Source organism: Corvus moneduloides, chromosome 6 (assembly GCF_009650955.1).
Source record: "Corvus moneduloides isolate bCorMon1 chromosome 6, bCorMon1.pri, whole genome shotgun sequence".
Lineage (NCBI taxonomy): Eukaryota > Metazoa > Chordata > Aves > Passeriformes > Corvidae > Corvus > Corvus moneduloides.
The window spans coordinates 1,494,580-1,509,592 of record NC_045481.1 but is presented as its reverse complement, the minus strand read 5'-3'; the positions used below and the strand labels follow the sequence as shown (position 1 = coordinate 1,509,592).

Sequence of the window (15,013 nt, the reverse complement as noted above, 5' to 3'; positions counted from 1 at the left end):
CTGCTGGGATAAAGGTGCTTTATTCCAGGGCAGGAGGCACTGCTTTTATGGGATGCTCTTGAACCCTGCACAGGAGAGCTGCAGCTCCTGGAACTTTATCAAGAATCAAATAAAATTAATTTGTGGCTCACAAATGTGATGCAAGATGAGCCAAAAATTCTCTGTTGTTGCAAACTTCCATTGTCTTTCCCCACAGCTCCTCAGTTTTTATTTATAATCTCCAGGAAGGAGCAGGAAAAGCAAAGCGCCTGCTGGGAAATGCTGGTGGAAATGGAAGTGAAAGCTTCTTTAGATCATATTATTTTTGATTTTAATCTGGTCACTATGAAAAGCCTCGTCCACTTTGAAATCAGCTCTTTTCTTCATGAAATAAAATTAAAAGCCTTTGGGAACTGCTTTTAGCTCCTCAATCCAATAGCATGGGCAGACACAGGAATTATAGGAAACCAAAGGTCTTTAGGAATTCACCTGCTAATCGTGTCACTGCTCCCTGCAGGTCACGGCTGCCACTTCTGGGGACAAAAGCAATCCCTCAATCTCCATTAGGATGAGCCCGGGAGGATGGCACTGCTGGGAGGTGCCTCTGCAGGGAGCAGCATGGGGGAAGTGAAGAATCTCCAGCCTGGGCGTTTGGAAAGGATCTTTTGGAAGTACTTTCCTTTGTGGTTGGTGTTGAGGCTCTGGAATTGCGCTGTTTGTCCAGGGAAATTTGTCAGGAATGAAGTTCCATCTCTCGTTTCCCAACCAAAAGGCTGCTCTAGAAAATGTTCATAGAACAAAGGGAGAGCCAGAAAATCAGCTCACGTTGGTGGCTTCATGTCCCAACCCACCAGTGCCAGGGGGACTCCTGGGCTGGATCTGGGAGGGACCACCAGGATCAGATTGATACAATCATGGAGTTGTTGAGCTTGGATCAAATCCAACCATCAATCACAATCACCACAAAGTTCACCCCTAAACCACGTCCTCAGGTACCTCATCCACAGGGTTTTTAAACACTTCCAGGGTTGGGGACTCCCCCACTTCCCTGGGCATCTCTTCCAATGCTGGACGGCCTTTTCCATGAAGAAATTTTTTGGGATGATGGCTCTGATCAGCACCTTGGGGGAGAAACTGCCGCAGTGGCTGCTATGAACTGTTCTGCTCTGCATCCATGGCCAGACGTGCCTCTGGAGAGATGTCTGGGCTAGGTTTGGATGCTAGGAGGGTTTGGTTACATCCCTTCGTGAGCTATTCCAAAATCCTCATTAAAAAAAGAAAAAAGCATAATTAAGAAACCCAAATAAAAATAGTAACATTCCTCTTTTTTTCTCCCAGTGCAGCTCTGCTGGTGTTTCTTTACAGCCATCAGATTCCTGAACTAAAGAGCAGCTCAGGAAGAGGAATGGTTTTGCCCTTTCCTGGATCCTTTGGACATTGTGCTCAAGCTAACGAGGAATTTGCTTTTTTTTCAGGCCCTGAATGCCTTCAGTGTCTGTAAAACCCCCCTGACAGCAGCTCCGTGCAGACATTCCCATTTATCCACCTCCTGTCAGGGCACAGATGCCGAAACTGGAGCTGCTCTTACAGCCGTGCTCCAGACAGAGGGAATATTGTTCCCTGCATTCCCGTTCCCCCACCAACACCATGTTGTGCCCCTCTTCTTCCTCCCCTCCTTGCACAGCGTTCTTTGGTTTCCTATGGCCACTGAAGGAAAATAGGGAAAAATATCACTTCCATATAAAAATTTCCCCTTTACCTTCCTGGTCTCTGCATTCCACTGCATTAAAATGTTGTTAAGTCAGGGACAGCTTTTCCAGGGAATCCCCATCCCTTCCTTTTACCGGGCTCTTCTCACTGTCGTGTGTAGTTCCCAAAATGGGATGGTTTCCTTTATCCTACCAGGTCTTCCCGACAGGAAGGGGAAAAGTTACTGTAGTTATCTATGAACTTTAATCCTAAAATAGAATCAGGGAATGGTTTGGGTTGGAAGGGATTTTAAGGATCATCCAGTGCCACCCCTGCCATGGGCAGGGACACCTTCCACTGTCCCAGGCTGTTCCAATCCCATCCAACCTGGCCTTGGACACTTCCAGGGATCCAGGGGCAGCCACAGCTGCTCTGGGAATTCCATCCCTACCCTCCCCACCCCCACAGTAAAAAAATTCTTTACCTATCTCATGTGGGAGAACGAGAGAAAAAAAAAAGCATTAAAAAATCCCACGCCAAGATTTAATGGTGGAATATGGGCATTAGGATTTGTATCATGGAATCGTGGAATATCCTGAGTGGGAAAAACACACAGGGATCATTCAATCCAGCTCAGACACCCCAACAGTCCCATCCTGAGAGCATTGTCCAACCACTCCTGGAGCTCTGGCAGCCTTGGGAATGTGCCCATTCCCTGGGAAATAGTTCCAGTGCCCCAGCACCCTCTGGGGGAAGAACCTTTTCCTGATATCCCACCTAAACCTCCCATGGCAATCTTCCCACATTTTCTAGTGCTACTAGAAACATATTTGAATGTTCATATTTCTTTCCCCCCCCCCCAAAAAAAAAAAAAAGGATTATTCCTGCCTCTCCTGCGCAGCTCTCCAGGAACACACAGCTCTGCCTTCCACATATTTCAAAATATTCATTATTTTTGCCCTTTCCAGCGTCGCCTCATAAAAATAAATTACAGGAATGAAAATTGGGAAGGTGATGGTTTAATTTCTCAAAAGCAAAATAATGACTCAAGCAGATGGAAATTGGGTTGTCCAATAGGAAATGGGGAATATGCAAATGGCTGCGGGTGGGAAGGAGGTTTTGGCACCGGCGGGTTCGGCATCGCCCTGGGAGATTTTTCCCCCCAGCTCAGCACTGGTGATGGGTGTCCATGTCCTTCATGGCCATCATCTCCAGTGAAAGGTTCCCTGCCCATGGCAGGGGTGGAATGAGGTGGGATTTAAGGTCCCTTCCAATCAAAACCATTCCATGATTCCATGCCTCCACGATCCCATGACTTTCTGACCGAGCCGCCATGGATGCAGGGTGACATTTCATCACAGCTTTGCCCTCGGTGGAAGATCAGGGATTTATCAGGAAGATCCAGCATTTATTCCCTGCTGTTTCAGGTAGGAAAGCCAGGCACGAGTTAGGAGCTAACGTTGATAACTTCCGCAGGAAAAAGCTAATCAATCAGGGCATTGATCCTGGAATTTATTTCCTGATCACCCCAGTGGTTTTTAGATGATTTACACAAGAATTTGTCCTCACACCAACAAGTGGCTCCTCCCACCTGGATTTCTTTCCCTTTAGGGAACATTTTGCACCAGTGTGACTTTAATTAATATTTTGCTGAGCTGCCCTTGCCTCTCCCCAGTTTGAAATCCACTGGTTCCAAGAACAAGGATGGCACATCAATCACCACAGGACCATTTTGAAACAACTCCTCTAATTAAGAAACCTGCTGAGCAAAGCATCCAAGCACATGGATAAGTCCATCTGTATTCAGCCAGACATCAGCACATGCAGAAAGTTTGGAATGTGCTTCCCTCCTGAGGAATTGCTGGATGGCTTGGGACTTCAAGGAAACCAGGAGAGATCCATGTGCTCTTCCCTTAATGATCCCGTATTTTATATTCTGGAAGCAGTGCTTTTGCAGTGTGGATTTTCTTTTTCCCTTGGAAGAACCTCCACAGAATATTTCTCGGCACGTTTTTGTCAAGCTTCTTTTGGAATATTGAAGGACTTGGGGAAGAAAAGCAAGTGCACATTTCACTGAACCCCAGGACCTCTGAGGTTGGAAAAGAACTCCCAGATTGAGTCCCAGCTGTGCCCGATGCCCACCTTGTCCCCAGCCCAGAGCTCTGAGTGCCACCTCCAGGAATTCCTTGGACACCTCCAGGGATGGGCACTCCAAACCTCCCTGGGCAGCCCCTGCCAAGGCCTGAGCACCCTTTCCATGGGGAAATTCCTGCTGCTGTCCACCCTGAGCCTCCCCTGGCCCAGCCTGAGGTCATTTCTTCTTGTTTCCCACCCCTTGGAGCTCTGAGAGCCCAGATGTTGAACCCTCTGCTCCTGACAAGGATGACAAAATCTCTTCAATGTTTCCCTCTAATCCAAGATTTCACATTCAGCAGAAAAGTGGGAATCTTGCAAGGGAAATTCCCCTGGTGACAGCACCACACCCTTCACAGGCAAAGCAAATTTTCATTTTTTAAGCCATTTTTATTATTAGGAAGCAAAATTTGGAGAGGGACTTTGGACAAGAGCATGGAATGACAGGAGCCAGGGAATGGCTTCCCAGTGCCAGAGGGCAGGGCTGGATGGGAGATTGGGAATTGGGAATTGCTGGCTGGGCTGGAATTGCCAGAGCAGCTGGGGCTGCCCCTGGATCCCTGGCAGTGCCCAAGGCCAGGTTGGATGGAACTTGGAGCACCCTGGGATTGTTGGTGTCCCTGCCCATGGAATGGGTGGAATGGGATGGGATTTAAGGTCCCTTGCATCCCAAACCATTCCATGATTCCTTGTTAAACCTTCTCAAGTGTGCAGAACTCACCAGAGCAGGAGCAGCTTGGCTCTCCTGTGACAAGAACAAGTCAAATCCATGTTTTCAGTGGGAATCAGGTCAAGCAGCCACTTGGAAGCAAATTCTTCATTTTCTGGTGGCTCCGTCAGCTGCTGGGTGACCTCCTGTCCTCCCATCCCACCTGGAACTTGTCAAACCCCATAAATCCCTGGAAAAGGCCCTGGTTTTGGCGGCTTCTCTCCACTGAACAAGCTGCTTTTGAAAGCTCCCACTGAGTGCTATTTATATCCCAAACCTGCTCCTGGGCTCCGTGGAGAACGCAGAGATTCCAAGGAATTCCAAGGTGAGCATTTAGGGTTGTCATCATTTTATATATCACAAAGTTCTTCTCTTCCAGCTCCATTTTTGTCAGGTTCAAAGAGAAAAAGGAGCTTTATAATTTCCAAAAGGCTGGAAAAATCCAGGCTTTTTTTCTTCCTGGAATGTCCATAACCAGATCCTTCCCCTCTTCCAATTAGGACACAAGTGATGTCAATTAGTGCATGTCCAGTGATTAAAATCTGTCTCCTCACCTCCTGTTTTCCACAAAAAGCACCAGGATGTGCCAAAAGGCTGTTGCAGAGCCGGGCTGATCCCAGCACTCCAAGAGAGGGGAATTGTGCCAGGAAAACCTGTCAGCTTTGGACACCCAACATGCAGGACCTGGGAAGACCCAGAGCCAAGACCCTGCCTTGGCCAAGGAATTCAAGCAGCAAAATATGGGATTGACTGATCAAAACTGTCCTCATCCACCCAAAATGATCCTTTGGAGAGAGGGATGAGCATGGTGGAGCTGGAAAAGGGAGAGGATAACTCCACATGTCCTCCAGTTTGGAATATTTTAACCTGAGCTCATTATTTCACCAATAAATTGAGGTTAAGAGCGAGGAGTTGGCTCTGCTGAAGAGTTTGAGAGTTCAGGACTCAGAGGCTCCAGCTGTGAACAACCAAACTCAAAGCCAACAATCTTTTGACCATAAATTTTTAACAAGAATTGTCATTTATATCTCAAATGCCAAGAATTTTTAGGGATTTTTTTTTCCCCAGTGACTTCAAATTGACCAGAGGTTCCCAGTCAGAATCTGCCTGGTACCCCATGGTTGTGTTAATTCCTTTTTTCCCCCAAAACAATGCCTGGCAGAGCTCAGTTTTATGGAGAGATGTAAGGAATTTATCAAGGAAAAGCCTTCAGAATTCCAAAGTTTTCTGTGATTATTTATTTCCGCACGGCTGTGACAAGATACGCTGGGATTGTGCTTCCATAGGAAAGAAGCCAATGCTGGATAAACTCACTTTAATGTAGAAAAAGAGTCCAAAAATTCCAGCAATGACCTTCCACTTGTTTTCTCCACGAAAATCCACACCTCGCAACCTGTTCTCCAAAATTTATTTGTCCAAACACCTCACAGATGCTTCAGGCCGCAGAAGGAGACCTGTAGTGTAAAATGCAGCCAGGAAAAAGAGGAAAATCCATGAATTTGTGGTTCAGATGGACTTTGATCCAGTTCCTGGCAGGCCCTGATGCAATGCAAAGGCACCTGCCTTCCCTATTTTATTATATTTTCCAAAAATACAAGTAAAACCAAGGGATGAGATATCCTGAGCTTGGCAGATGAGGATCGGATTTGTCACTTGGTTTATGGCTGATTTGGGAGCTGATTGGGAAAGGGAGGGAATGTTGGGAATGGTTATTCCCTCTCCTTGAATCCTCCCAAAGTGGGACAGAGCAGATGGGGCTGAGGTGCAAAACAGACAAAAAACTCCTTAAACTCCAGACGTCGGGAACACACGGAATATCCTAATTTTTTGCACGCTGGAGCAAATTTATTCCTGCTCCAATCACCCTGGAGTCACACATTCCCTCCCTTTTGCCCCTCCAGCTTTGCCATCCCCTCCTCTGGGACTGAGATGTCCCAAATCCTGCCTGGACACTCTCCCACAGAAGAGGCAGCGAACCTGAGAGGGATTAGGAGGGCAAACCCCGTGTCTGAAGTATTAAACACCATCCACTCCCTCTTTTGAATAACAATTTGATTATTCCTGGCTGTGTTCCGGACAGAAGAACTCCTCTAATCCCATTTAACCCTCTTTGGGTTTGGAATTACTTTCCTAAGCTTTTAGGGTAATGAAAAGGCATCGCTGTCATCTGGCACTGTTCCTTTCTCACCACCTGGAAGCCCCCCCAGCCTTGTGATGCTGCTGAGCATCTCCCACAAAGCTGAAAATCCAGGGAATCTGCACAGAGGAAGGTGCTGCTTGCAAGGATCAAGAGGGAATTCTTTCCACAACCCCCAGGCACTTCCAGGTGGGATTTCCTTGAGTTTCGTGACCCTTTGTGGGTTGCATTTATAGTCAATATGAAAAGAACCCAAAATCAAAACAAACTGCTGGAGTTTGGAAGATTCTCCGCTCGTCTGTCGGATTTGGAATTCAGAGTTCTTTGCTCCCCTGTGTCTCTTTTGCTTAAGGAGAGAGGAAAAGACGTGTGTGAATGTGTCGAAAGTCATGGAATTACTTAAAAACCTTCTAAGATGATCAAGTCCAGCCGTTCCCCCAGCACTGCCAACGCCACCACTGCCCCAAGTCCCCAAGTGCCACATCCACAGGGCTTTAAATCCCTGCAGGGATGGGCACTCCACCACTGCCCTGGGCAGTTCCAATGCCTGAGCACCCTTTCCATGAAGGAATTTTCCCAAATATCCACCCTGAGCCTGCCCTGGCCCAGCCTGAGGCCGTTCCCTCTCCTCCTGTCCCTGTTCCCTGCGAGCAGAGCCCGACCCCCCCGGCTGCCCCCTCCTGTCAGGGACTTGTGCAGAGCCACAAGGTCCCCCCTGAGCCTCCTTTGCTCCAGCCTGAGCCCCTTTCCAGCTCCCTCAGGAATTCTCCAGCCCCTTCCCAGCTCCCTCAGGAACTCTCCAGCCCCTTCCCAGCTCCGTTCCCTTCCCTGGACTCGCTCCAGCCCCTCCATATTTTGTTGGGAGGGGCCCAGAACTCTCTCCTTGATCTGAGGTGCCCCAGCTCAGGAGATGTCACTGCCCTGGGCCTGGTGGCCACACCATGGCTGGCACAAGCCCAGTGCCACTGGCTGAGCTCCCAGTTATCCCATTTCTGTTTTTAGGAAAAGCAAGTGGCTCCTCACTGGGGTGTGCCATGCGCTGTTCCCTTCTCCCTGAAACTTCCCAACAGAATTCCCTTTCCTCCTCGCCCACAGTGAATTAAAACCCAGCTGAAATCCATCCTCCCGCGGGATCTTTCCTCTCACTGCCGTGGCCAAGGAAATAATTTCCTTTGTCAGCAGGTGACACCGCTGTGTCCCCAGTCAATAAATGGTGACAGAGACGAGCGTCCCTCCCTATTAAACCCTCCTGATCCACTGGATTCGAGTCCCAACTCCACCTCCAACACCCACATGGATCCATTACCATCAATTCCTTCCCCCTGGTGTTTGTTCAGTAGATTGGGAGACACCAGGGGAGTTTTAAATTTTATTCCCAGCCGGGGAGGGATTTTAATGTCATTCCTCACATGGAGCTCTCGGCTCAGCAAACGGGCCGTGGGTTTTAATGGGGGAACTCGTGGTGTGGAGCATTATTTAGGGTGATTGAAGGGGGTATAATTGGATGCTTTGTGTTCATTCCCATCATGGGATGTGCTGAGAACAACAGGGAAGCTGCTCTTTGCTTTCCCGCCAGAACAGGGAGAGGGTGGGATGTGGGAAGTGGGATCTGTTCTCCAGCTCTGGGAGGTGGAATTGGAACAAAGGGATGCAGATGGCATTTACCTGTTTCTTTCTGGCTCTTTCTGGCTATTGGTTAGCATTGGCAATTTCCAGAGGTTTGGAAAATTCCAGCCTTTTTCATATCTTTTTTGTATTTTTATCTTCCTTGTAGGAATTTTCACACAAAATGGACAGAGTTTGCTCACAGAATCATGGAATCATCGAGGTTGGAAAAGCCCTCTGAGATCATGGAGTCCAACCATCCCCCAGCCCTGCCCAGGCCACCACTGCCCCAAGTCCCCAAGTGCCACATCCGCAGGGCTTTGAAATCCCTCCAGGGATGGGCACTCCACCCCTGCCCAGGGAGCCTTTCCATGAAGGAATTTTCCCAAATATCCACCCTGAGCCTGCCCTGGCCCAGCCTGAGGCCGTTCCCTCTCCTCCTGTCCCTGTTCCCTGCCAGCAGAGCCCGACCCCCCCGGCTGCCCCCTCCTGTCAGGGACTTGTGCAGAGCCACAAGGTCCCCCCTGAGCCTCCTTTGCTCCAGACCAAAAGGTTCATCCATAATCCCGAGGGATTTGGGGCTCTGGGGCTGCAGTAAATCTCTCCCAGCCCTAAATGACTAAAATGAGCAGGACTCCAGGGGTGCTTTGGTTGGGACTTCCCATTTCCACCCTGGAAGTCCATTTCTGCCACAGACACCTTGGATTGGAGAGGAATTGGTGTCCCATGTCCTGGATGGAGAAGAAGCTCTTCCCAGGGATGTCACACATTGCATTTTCGGGCTCTTCTTCAATTGTCCAAGTACAGGGTCAGCAGAAGGACTTGGACCTTCTCCTTATTCCAGAGCTCCAGGAGCGTTTGGACAACGCCTCCAGGGAAGCACAGAGTGGGATTGTTGGGGTGTCTGTGCAGGGCCAGGAGTTGAACAGGATGATCCCTTCCCACTCAGGATATTCCATGATTCCACGATTCTCCCCTTCTGCTCCCACCACCTGCGAGTGGGGACATCAGGAATCCCATTTTTTATTTTGATAGGATTGAAAGAGTTTTTTCCTTGGGTTTGTTTCATCCACAACTTCATCATTTCCAGGCAAGGGAAACGTGAGTGAGAAAAGCACAAAGACCATTTTCCACAGCAGGTTTTGATGGAATTTCCCTGTGTTTACAGGTCAAAATCCACGGAGAGGATTAGCCTGGAGCAGCAGGTGTGCTATTTCATTAGGAGAAGCTTTTCCCCTAAAAGAAAAAATGGGAAATCTCTTTTTTTCTGACATAAATTTGGGAGATTTACACAGGAACGTGACAATTCCAACTCATTTATCTGTGTCTTAATCAATCCAAAAGACCCAAATTGAGGGAAACCCTCTGGGAAACTGGTTTTTTCTCAGAATGAGTTTTACTTTGAAATATTTATATTTGAAATATTTTCCCTGCTCCTTCCGGCTTTTATTGCCTTTGGGTGGCGGCGGCTCCAGATTTTGGAGGAAACATCTCCAGAGAATATTTTTACAGAAAGATCAAGATGAGTCATTTAATCCAACCTTACAAATAATGGTAAAAACCTCAAATTTTCAGGACTAATTACAGAGAAATTGTTACATCAAGGCTTCCAAATAATCGATCATAATTCACACGGCTGCTAATATGACAAGGAATCTGCCAGATAAAGAATAAAATAGAAGGAGTGGGAATATTTAGGAGCGTTTAACGATGAATTAAGGAATTCTCATGGTTCTTCCCGGGGATTTTAATTGGAAGTGGAGAACATTAAGTGCCCCTGTTTCTTGCCTCATTTAACTCTAGCAGGGATTGTCTGTTCCTTTGTTTTCTGGATGTGTTCCCTGTGGTTCAACCTATCCTGTTAATGATACTCCATGAGTTTTATTACCCTTTTTTCCCTTCTCCCAGGACAAAAAAATCTCCTTTGGAGAGTGTGGTATTTTCTTTGGAATGGCCCTCAGCAGGGCAGCCTCCACAGAGAAGAAAAAAGGGGAAAAATAGTCACCAAAAACTCCTCTTTCCTTGAAATTAAATGTCAACAACCACTCTATGTGTCCATATATCATGGAATCATAGAATGTTGGGGTTGGAAGGGACCTTAAAGCCCATCCCATTCCAACCCCCTGCTGTGGGCAGGGAGAGCTTTGGTGACCCATCCTTAAGGGGAAGGAGGCACCCTGGATTTGTAGATGGTTGTGGTTGAAAGGGATGACAAAATTCCACCAAAGATTCCGAAGTTTTATAATTAAGTTATACACTTGGGATGGAAACTGGTGTTGGATGGTCCCTGATCTCCTGGGATGAGCCCATGGAAGTGGGGTTTGGATAAAGGGTGGGGTGAAAGGGAACAGAGAGAGGGAAAATGGGATAAAGGGAGATCTGCAGTGCTGGCTCCAGCGCTGATCCAGCTGATGGGATGTGCAGGGTCCTGGGGCTCCTCCCGGGATTTGGGGGCACCTTTTTCTGGATGAGTTTTCCCCATCCTGAGGGAAAAATTAGTTCTTGTGCTCAGTCTGTTCTTCCAGACCTTCCTGGGGATGGGTCGGAGGCTTTGGAATCTGGGATGGTCTCGATCCCATTCCAGGCCATGGGCACTTCCCAGCCTCATTCCTGCTCGGTGCTGGGATGCGCCGATCTCCGGGAGCCAGGACAGGGATGGCATTCCCAGAAAAGTGCTGCCCTGCCTTTTCCAGCCACATCCTGCTCTTTCCCAAGGAGTGTCACCAGCAATCCTTGGATGGCTCCATCCAGCTGTGGGTATTTGGGACACACATCCCTGAGCTCTGGGACTCCTACACCCCTTCCACAAGAGCGGGCTGTGGGATCAGCTCCTTTGGCCCAGATCCTCCACCCTATGCCCGGACAGACTGTGAGACAATGGAGCCATTTCCATGTGGGAATATCCCTCAGTGTCCTTCATGCCAGCCCAGTTTGCAGTGGGAATATCCCTCGGTGTCCTTCATGCCAGCCCAGTTTGCTGCAGGATCTCGAAGGTGTTACTCAATTTATTGCCCAATACATCAGCCTGGGTTCCCTCAAACAGCTCCTGATGGGCTTGGCTCGTGTTCCTGATCCGTAATGAAGTCTGGAGCCAAGCTAATTAAAGCTGAGTTGTGGTTTCACCTCAACTCCATGCCCAGGCTGTCCTCAGGTGAACCTCAGGGAAGGACCAGGCCCAACACCAGCCTTGAAGGACCCAACTGTGAGGGCACAAATGTCCCCAGAGAGGTCCTGCAGGGCGCAGGGACCAATCCCTGGGAATATCAACTGTTTGTGCCGCAGTGTTTTTGATGGGCCAACATTATTTGTTCTGATCCCGTGGGATTTGCTGGATTTTGCCTGGAATAAAGGGCAGCAGGAGCAAAAGAGCTCCTCAGAGCCTTCCTGCATCTTCTTGCAAGGGAAGGGTGGGATTTCACTCACAAATTAAGGAGGCAGAATCATGGAATCACGGAATTGTTTTGGGTGGAAAAGCCTTTGAAGATCATGGGCTCCAACCATTCCCCAGCACTGCCCAGGCCACCACTGCCCCATGGCCCCAAGTGCCACATCCACATGGATTTGAATCTCTGCAGGGATGGGGACTCCACCCTGTCCCTGTGCCAGGACTGGACAATCTATTTAGGGAAGAAATTTTCCCAACTATCCAATCTAAACCTCACAGAATCCCTGAGGTTGGAAAAGAGCTCCAAGGTCACCGAGTCCCAGCTGTGTCCGATGCCCACCTTGTCCCAGCCCAGAGCTCTGAGTGCCACGTCCAGGAATTCCTGGGACACCTCCAGGGATGGGCACTCCAAAGCTCCCTGGGCAGCCCCTGCCAAGGCCTGAGCACCCTTTCCATGGGGAAATTCCTGCTGCTGTCCACCCTGAGCCTGCCCTGGCCCAGCCTGAGGCCGTTCCCTCTCCTCCTGTCCCTGTTCCCTGCGAGCAGAGCCCGACCCCCCCGGCTGCCCCCTCCTGTCAGGGACTTGTGCAGAGCCACAAGGTCCCCCCTGAGCCTCCTTTGCTCCAGCCTGAGCCCCTTCCCAGCTCCCTCAGGAATTCTCCAGCCCCTTCCCAGCTCCATTCCCTTCCCTGGACATGCTCCAGCCCCTCCATGTCCTTCTTGTCATGTGGGGCCCAAAATAAGATAAAATTTTGCCCTTTCTCTGCTCAGAAGAGGCATCTCAATCCAGTTTTAAACAACACAGCCTAGAAAAAATCTGTCCTGGGCACCAACAAAGGAACGAGGGCTCTTCTCTTTTGCTCTTCTCGTTTCTGAAGCTTCAGCCTGACTTGATTTATTCCCTGTACCTCGTGGCTCTTCTTCCTTTGGACAAACAGACTCCTTTTTGAAGCAGTTTGAAAAGATGTTTTCATCTCTCTTGTCTGGGCTGAATTGACATCACAGCTGGTTTGTCCCTGACATCGCTAAACAAACAAATGCCTTCTCCTGGTGTTAAATATTAAAGGAGTATCAAGCACAGAACAGGTGATTAATGACTCGGATGCTTCCGGCTGGCAAATTGAATTACTGGGAATATTGGACAGCACAAACTTCATCATAAATTGATTATTCCATCCTTACTCAGAGTGGAAGGAAAACAATCCCAGAGGACTGGGAATGAGCCATTCAAGCGTGGCCTCAGACCAGAGACTTCCCTCAGATCCTTTTGTTGACCTGCTTGGAAAGCTCTGAATATTTCATGAGTGCCAAACCTTGGAAGTGGGAATGGTTGATCCATAGGCAAGTCCTGGTGCAGGCAGATCCTGCAGCAGACTGGGTAAGCCTATTCCCGAAATGAATCATGGAATCATGGAATTGTTCAGGTTGGAAAAGTCATCTAAGACCAAGTCCAAACATCAACCAGCACCATCATTAAACCACGTCCTCAAGTGCACATCTGTGTGTTGTTTGAACTCTTCCAGGCAGCTGTGCCAGGGCTGGACAGCCTTTTCCAAGAAAAAAATTCCCTAATATCCAACCTAAACCTTGCATGGAGCAGTGTGAGGCCGTTCCCTCTCCTCCTGTCCCTGTTCCCTGCGAGCAGAGCCCGACCCTCCCGGCTGCCCCCTCCTGTCAGGGACTTGTGCAGAGCCACAAGGTCCCCCCTGAGCCTCCTTTGCTCCAGCCTGAGCCCCTTTCCAGCTCCCTCAGGAACTCTCCAGCCCCTTCCCAGCTCCATTCCCTTCCCTGGACACGCTCCAGCCCCTCCATGTCTTTGTGGTCCTGAGGGATGAAGCTGGGAATCAAATTCCCTTTGATTTTGACTCTTCCTCTGCATTCCCCACCCAGACCCTTGGTCACCCACTAGACCTCATTACTCACAGACAAATCCCATATTCGAATTGATAACAAAACTCCTTCTAAAGATGGGAATTTGTCTTTTACAACCTTTTCCTGCGTTTTCCTGGTGAAGCACCCCCAGCACAGCAACCCCAGCTCACTCTCAGCTTTATTTTGCCATTTTCCAACACATCTGAGACATTTTGGGAGCAGCCAGAGTGCCCCATGCCAGGCTCTGGGTGGGCACAAGCCCAGCCTGATGTAAACTCAGTTTTGTCTGAGCTTTTGCTATTCCTAAACTCTGAAGTGACACCTCCAGAGGGAATTCCAGCTTTCCCACACACGGCTGATTTCCAAGACCTCCGGAAAACATCGGGGTTTTCTTGATTTCCAAACAAAATGAGGCAGAAGGAATTTTCAGAGCAATTTTTAATTTGCTGCTCAGTGTCCTGCCCGCACCCATGGACTCTTCTCCCTGGGTGACTTATGGTCTCCAGCTCCAAAAAGTCCTGGAGAGGTCAAATTCACCCCGTCCACATCTGATGGTGGGATAATGGGAATGGGGCACCATGGACATAAACTGAGGGGTAACAGGGGAGAAATGTTTGTGTTTCTTTCCCAGTGTTGCTCCTGAGATTTCCTTCCCCAAGTTCCTGGTATTGTCTGGAGGGATCATTCCATGACCAAGAGTTTTTTTTGCAGAACCAGCATCCCTGGCTTTTTCCTTCCTCTGAAATGGGACAAGATGGAGAGAAGTGGTGAATTCAAATTTACAGATTCTTATTTTTTTTTAAAGCAGAGGAGTCATTCATAGGGATTGGTCATTAATTCATGGAATTCTCATGGAATCAAAGAGCCATGGAGTGGTTTGGGTTGGAAGGGATCTTAAATGCCATCCACTTCCACCAGGGACACCTCCCACTGTCCCAGGCTGCTCCCAGCCCCAATGTCCAGCCTGGCCTTGGGCACTGCCAGGGATCCAGGGGCAGCCCCAGCTGCTCTGGCAATTCCAGCCCAGCCCCTGCCCACCCTCCCAGCCAGCAATTCCCAATTCCCAATCTCCCATCCAGCCCTGCCCTCTGGCACTGGGAAGCCATTCCCTGGCTCCTGTCCCTCCAGGCCTTGTCCCCAGTCCCTCTCCAGCTCTCCTGGAGCCCCTTTAGGCCCTGCAAGGGGCTCGGAGCTCTCCCTGGATCCTTCCCTTCTCCAGGTGAACATTCCCAGCTCTCCCAGCCTTTCCTCCCAGCAGAGTTTATATTTTCTGTTCTCTTTAAAGGAAAAACTATTCACAACAAGAAGTAAAAAGTCCCCAACAACCGTGAATGGCTTTAAAAATCCTATTTCCCTTTTCCTCCCTCAAAAATGAAGGTTTTATTGCTTCTTCTGGTCAGGCCTGAGGCAGGATTTGCTGTTTGAAAACAAACTGCCAGCAGCCTCCAGCAAAGACAAGCTGCAGCCTCTGGTTTCTTCCAGCTGCCTGTGATTTCCTTGCCTT

The 15,013-nt window shown here is 49.0% G+C and overlaps 1 long non-coding RNA gene across 2 annotated transcripts in view; it reads right to left on the bottom strand.

Annotated features, from left to right (window-relative positions):
* Nucleotides 1–14,217: 14,217 nt before the first annotated feature.
* The window catches only part of LOC116444903, a 39,164-nt gene continuing 38,368 nt past the window's right edge, over nt 14,218–15,013 (bottom strand). For both annotated transcript variants that reach the window (XR_004240582.1, XR_004240583.1), the window contains one exon: nt 14,218–14,248. This is a non-coding gene — a long non-coding RNA (uncharacterized LOC116444903). The remainder of the gene's footprint in view (nt 14,249–15,013) is intronic.